The sequence below is a fragment of the Dermochelys coriacea genome, chromosome 13, assembly GCF_009764565.3.
Source record: "Dermochelys coriacea isolate rDerCor1 chromosome 13, rDerCor1.pri.v4, whole genome shotgun sequence".
Taxonomy (NCBI): Eukaryota; Metazoa; Chordata; order Testudines; family Dermochelyidae; genus Dermochelys; species Dermochelys coriacea.
In genome coordinates this window covers 34475667-34482041 of record NC_050080.1, presented here as the reverse complement: position 1 = coordinate 34482041, position 6375 = coordinate 34475667, and the positions used below count along the sequence as shown (strand labels likewise).

At 46.4% G+C, this 6375-nt stretch overlaps 1 pseudogene; it reads left to right on the top strand.

The window, feature by feature from the left end:
* Nucleotides 1-4364: 4364 nt before the first annotated feature.
* On the top strand, nt 4365-5318 carry LOC119842211 (annotated as a pseudogene).
* The last annotated feature ends 1057 nt before the right edge of the window (nt 5319-6375 follow it).

Here is a 6375-nt window from a genome sequence, read left to right as displayed (position 1 = left end):
TGCTGCTCTCCTCTGAACTCTCTCCATTTTAGCCACATCTTTGCCAAAGTGCAGCACCCAGAACTGGACGCAGGTGGGGCCTCACGAGTGCCGAGCAGAGCAGGGCAATTCCCTCCCATGTCTTACATCCCACACTCCCGTTAATAGAACCCCAGAATGGTATTAGCCTTTATTGCAACGGCAACACATTGATGACTCATATTCAATCTGTGATCCACTCTAACTCCCAGATCCTTTTCCTCAGTGCCAACACTTAGCCAGTCATTCCCCATTTTGTCACTGAGTATTTCATTTGTCCTTCCTAAGTGAAGTACTTTACACTTGTCTTTATTGAATTTCTGCTTGTTGGTATCAAACCAATTCTCCAATGAATCTGAGAGCCCTGATGCTGCCTTGCGGGGGATAGTGGCTGGATGAGTCTGTTGTTCTGGTCTGGGATTTAAAGGAAGTGGGCAGAAGGATTCATTTTGCAGTAAGAGGATAATGGGTAACATGGGCATGCAGGTGGGATGACTGATGGGAATGCGGGCATAGAAATGGAAATGATCACATCAGATGAGGTGGAAGCAAAACTTAATAAGCTCAATGCACTCAAATTGAGGGACCAGATGATCTCCCCACCTCCCAGAATACTGAAAGAACTGACACATGAGATTACAAGTCCTGTGGCAAGGATTTTAACAAAGCTATCCTTTTCAGGGTGGCACCATATGACTGGAGAACAGCTAATGGGCTGTGCTGAAAGGGGAATGATCAGGGTGGAGGGAGGCTACTGGTGGAGTTCCTGAAGGATCGGTTTTGGGACCAGTCTGAGTTAATATTTTCAGTAATGACTTTGGCACAGAAATCACTGATGAAATTGGCTGATGCTACAGAACCGGCAGGCAGCATCAGTACAAAGGATAACTAGGAGCCACCAATGTTGCATGGCTGTGAGAAAGGCTAATGCATCCCTAGGATGTATTAGGAGAGGCATTTCCAGTGGAGGTAGAGAAGTATTAATGCCGTTGGACAAGGCATTGGGGAGTCCTCTTCTGGAATCCTGTGAGCAATTCTGGTCACCCATGTTTAAGAAAGATGAAGGCAAACTGAGCAAGAGCCAAGAGGGGCTCCCAGGACAAGCAAGGCCGATCGTATGAGACAGGAGTGGAAGAGGTTGGCTTGCCCAGCTGAGCACAATGAAGACTGAGAAGGGATGTGGTGAATCCCAGGGAGAGAGAAGAGCTACTGACACTAAAGGACAATGCTGGCACAGGAATAAGTGGGGATCGACTGGCCATGGACAAAGTCAGGTTGGAAATGAGAGGAAGGTTTCTACCCATCAGGGATAGTCCTGGCTGAGATTGGGACCCTGGAGGGGGTGGGCCAGCATCCGAGGTGGCATCGGCCCTTCTCTCTGCTGCTCCCATGCTCAGGGTCAAACCGACCCCAGATTTGGTGTTGGGAAGGCATTTACTCCAGGTCAGATTGGCAGGGACTTTTCTCTGCAGGGCGCCTGCTGGGATTGACTGGGCCTATCTCAGCTGGTCAATTTCCCGCCATTGCAGGGACCTCGGATGTTGGTGGCCTAGCGATCGTTCACCATTTGGTCCATTCCCACATGGCCGCAAGGGCTTGGTGGGCTGGGAGTCCAAGATCGAAACAGATGTGATGAACCTGTGTAATGGAGGTCCGCCTCCACCCCTTGGTTAGTGGAGTTTTATCCTGGATCTTACAAGCCACAAGGAGAATGGTGTTCACTGGAACGTCTTCTGGCATTCTAGTTAGTTCTGCCATGAGTGCAGGGGACTGGGCTAGATGACCTCTCGAGGTCCCTTCCAGTCCTACGATTCTGTAGTGCTGGTGACATGTCCGAAAAGCGTCAGATGCCGGCTGTGGACAACGGCCCCAGTAGTCTGTAGACATGAGCAAAAGTAAACGTCTGTGTCACAAATCAAGTTGTTCCACTTTTTGCCCAATATACGACTTTGGCATTTTGTGTGGAAAGCCTCCAGCTTTGCCTGGTTTGAGCAGCATAGTATCCCTGTTTTGCAACCATCCACCAGTACGGGGAGGACCCTGCTCAGATAGATCCTGAACTTGGTTGTCATGATGGGCTGATGTGGAATCCATATTTGTAATAAATAACCCAGATTGGCCAGTAGCTGTGAGGCCAATCCCATGAAAAACCTTTATGTGAGAGCTGGAGGAACTGATGAGCATAGAACGTAAACAACAAAAGCTGGAACCTGCGTTGACAGTTTCATTATTCAAAGAGATTGGGGTCACGGGTGTACCTGATAATATCATCTTGCCTCTCTATAAACCCATGGTACACCCACACCTTGAGTACTGCGTGCAGTTCTGGTTGGCACCATATCAAAAAAGATATATTGGAATTGGAAAAGGTGCAGAGAAGAGCAACAAAAATTATTAGGGGGACAGAACAGCTTCTGTATGAGATTCAAAAGACTGGGACTGCTCAGTTTAGAAAAGAGAGGACAAAGGGGGGTACGAGAGATGTCTATACAATCATGACAGGTGTGGAGAAGGTGTGGAGACTGGTAGAAGCTGGGACTGAACAACAGGGAATGGATCATTTAATAATTGCCCTGCTCTGCTCATTCCCTCAGAAGCTCCTGGTGCTGGTCACAGTTGGAAGACTGGACAGTGGGCTAGAAGGACCATTGGTCTGACCCAGTTCGGCCATTTTTAGGCTCTTATGTTTCTTAAAAGGCAACACAAGAAAATCGCTAATGATTTTTTTGTAATTATTCACAAATAAAATTGAACTTTGAACGAAAAAGACCCTTTGGAAACCAAGGTTTAAAAGAGATAAAGAAAGGTTGACATTAAAGAACCATAGTGGGCTGTCCAAACACACATACCCCCCGGGAGATTAAGGGGGTGTGATGATATACCCATACAGAATATGACACTGAAGTATAAAACTGAGGGCTTGCTAAAGGTAAAAGTACAAGCTTTGTTAGCTTTTTTTTAATGATGTATAATTCTGGATAGTGAATGAGCACAGATTCATAGATTCCCAGGCCAGAAGGGACCATTCTGATCATCCAGTCTGAAATTCTGTATAACACAGGCCAGAGAAGTGCCCCAAAATAATTCCTAGACTAGATCTGTTAGAAAAAACACACAGTCTTGATTTAAAACTTGTCAGTGATGGAGAATCCACAATGACTCTTAGTAAACTGCTCCAATGGTTAATTACCCGCACCTTTCAAAGTTTACACCTTTGTCCAGCTTCCACTTCCAGCCATTGGATCATGTTACACCTCTCTCTGCTAGATTGAAAACCCCATGATCAAATATTCGTTCCCCATGTTGGTACCTATGGATTGTGCTCAAGTTGCCCTTTAACCTTCTCTTTGTTAATCTAAATAGATCGAGCTCCTTAACTCTATCATTCCATGGTGGGTTTTCTAACCCTTTAATCATTCTTGTGGCTCTTCTCTGACCCCTATCCAATTTATCAACCTCCTTCTTGAACTGTGGACAGCAAAATTGGACAGAGGATTCCAGCAGTGGTCACACCAGTGCCAAGCACAGAGGTAAAAACCTCTCTATCCCTACTTGAGATTCCTGTTTATGCATCCCAGAATCATAGGAGTCCAACTGTGCCACCGCGTTGGGAGCTCATATTCAGCTCATTATCCACCATGACTCCAAAATCATTTTCAGCATCACTGCTTTTTGTGACATCTGCAAACTTTATCAGTGATGATTTTATGTTTTCTTCCAGGTCATTAATAATAATGTTAAATAAACCAAAGCCAAGAAGCAATCCCTGTGGGACCCCTCGTGCAAAGAATATCATGCAGTACCAAGTCAAATGCCTTACAGAAATCTAAATGTATTACATCAACACAATTACATTTATCAACCAAACTTGTAATCTCATCAAACAAGATGTTAAGTTAGTTTGACAGGATCTATTATCTATGTTTCCTTATGTCCCTTGAGTTCCTTTATCAATTTTCTACAATTCCTAATATCTGTTTATATTCATTACTATCAACTTCCACTCTCTTCCAATTGTTGTATCTGTTGAATAATTCCATAGCATCTATTGAATAACTCCAACCATTTCATAATATCTATGAAGTAACTGTGTAGCATCTATTTGCTAACTCTGTGGGTAGCTCTAGAGTCTGAACTAGTGTAACTAAGAATCAAAATTGTCTCCAAGCATTTTACTAATTTCTATAGAGCCTTGTTGCTCTCTACTACCCTTTGAAACAAAAAAATAATCTTGAACATTTTTAATAAAAAATGTTTTTTCAATTTTTCGACCAGCTGTAATATCGAGTCACCATATCCATTCTCATTCTCCATGTGTGCGCAAGACAGGGGTTCACATGGATGGGATGGAGCAGGGGAACTGCACAGGGGTGACAGAGTTCATCCTGCTGGGACTATCCCAGATGCAGGAGGTCCAGCTCCTCCTCTTTTTCTTCTTCCTGCTCTTCTACATCATCATCCTCCTAGGGAATTTCATCATCATCTTCACCATCCAGAGTGACCCCTGCCTGAGCTACCCCATGTATATTTTCCTGGCCAACCTGGCCCTCCTGGACAACTGCTACTGCTCTGTCACATCCCCCCCGCCCCCATCCCCCGAAGATGCTGGTCGACTTATTTTCCCTCTGCAACACCATCTTATACGGGAGCTGCATGGCCCAGCTCTTCTTCCTCCACTTTCTGGGGGGTGCCGAGGCCTTCCTGTTCATGGTCATGGCCTAAAACCACAACGTAGCCATCTGCAAACCTCTGTGCTATGCCATGATCATGAATAGAGGGATCTGCTGCACCCTGATGGGGGCAGCATGGGCAGGGGACTTCATTCATGGCATCATCCTCTTCAGTCTGTCCATCCAGCTGTCCTTCTGAGGCCCCAACATCCTGGACAACTTCTTCTGTGATGTCCATCAGCTGGTGAAGCTGGCCTGCGCTGACACCTGCGCAGTGGAGATGATCATGTTCCTCAACAATGGTGTGGTCATCATGATGTGCTTCGTCGTCCTCCTCATCTCCTGTGCTGCCCTGCTGCTCTGGCAGTGAACTCACTCCCTCAGGGGGAAGAGCAAAGTGGCCTCCACCTGCATCTCGCACATCATTGTGGTCTTCATGATGTGCGGCCCAGCCACCTACATCTATGCCCAGCCCTTCCAGGCGCCCCCCTGGAGAAGGTGCTGGCCATGTTCCACACCGCAGTCTTCCCCCTCACCAACCCCATGATCTACACCCTGAGAAACAAGGAGATCAAAAGCTCCATGAGGAAGTTAATCAACAGGTACATATCCTGGTGGGTGAAAAGTTAAAGCACTATTGCAAAGTGAAGAAGTGTGAGTATTTGCACTTTCATAGAATCATAGAATCATAGAATATCAGGGTTGGAAGGGACCCCAGAAGGTCATCTAGTCCAACCCCCTGCTCAAAGCAGGACCAAGTCCCAGTTAAATCATCCTAGCCAGGGCTTTGTCAAGCCTGACCTTAAAAACCTCTAAGGAAGGAGATTCTACCACCTCCCTAGGTAACGCATTCCAGTGTTTCACCACCCTCTTAGTGAAAAAGTTTTTCCTAATATCCAATCTAAACCTCCCCCATTGCAACTTGAGACCATTACTCCTCGTTCTGTCATCTGCTACCATTGAGAACAGTCTAGAGCCATCCTCTTTGAAACCCCCTTTCAGGTAGTTGAAAGCAGCTATCAAATCCCCCCTCATTCTTCTCTTCTGCAGACTAAACAATCCCAGCTCCCTCAGCCTCTCCTCATAAGTCATGTGCTCTAGACCCCTAATCATTTTTGTTGCCCTTCGCTGTACTCTTTCCAATTTATCCACATCCTTCTTGTAGTGTGGGGCCCAAAACTGGACACAGTACTCCAGATGAGGCCTCACCAGTGTCGAATAGAGGGGAACGATCACGTCCCTCGATCTGCTCGCTATGCCCCTACTTATACATCCCAAAATGCCATTGGCCTTCTTGGCAACAAGGGCACACTGCTGACTCATATCCAGCTTCTCGTCCACTGTCACCCCTAGGTCCTTTTCCGCAGAACTGCTGCCGAGCCATTCGGTCCCTAGTCTGTAGCGGTGCATTGGATTCTTCCATCCTAAGTGCAGGACCCTGCACTTATCCTTATTGAACCTCATTAGATTTCTTTTGGCCCAATCTTCCAATTTGTCTAGGTCGTTCTGTATCCTATCCCTCCCCTCCAGCGTATCTACCACTCCTCCCAGTTTAGTATCATCCGCAAATTTGCTGAGAGTGCAATCCACACCATCCTCCAGATCATTTATGAAGATATTGAACAAAACGGGCCCCAGGACCGACCCCTGGGGCACTCCACTTGACACCGGCTGCCAATTAGACATG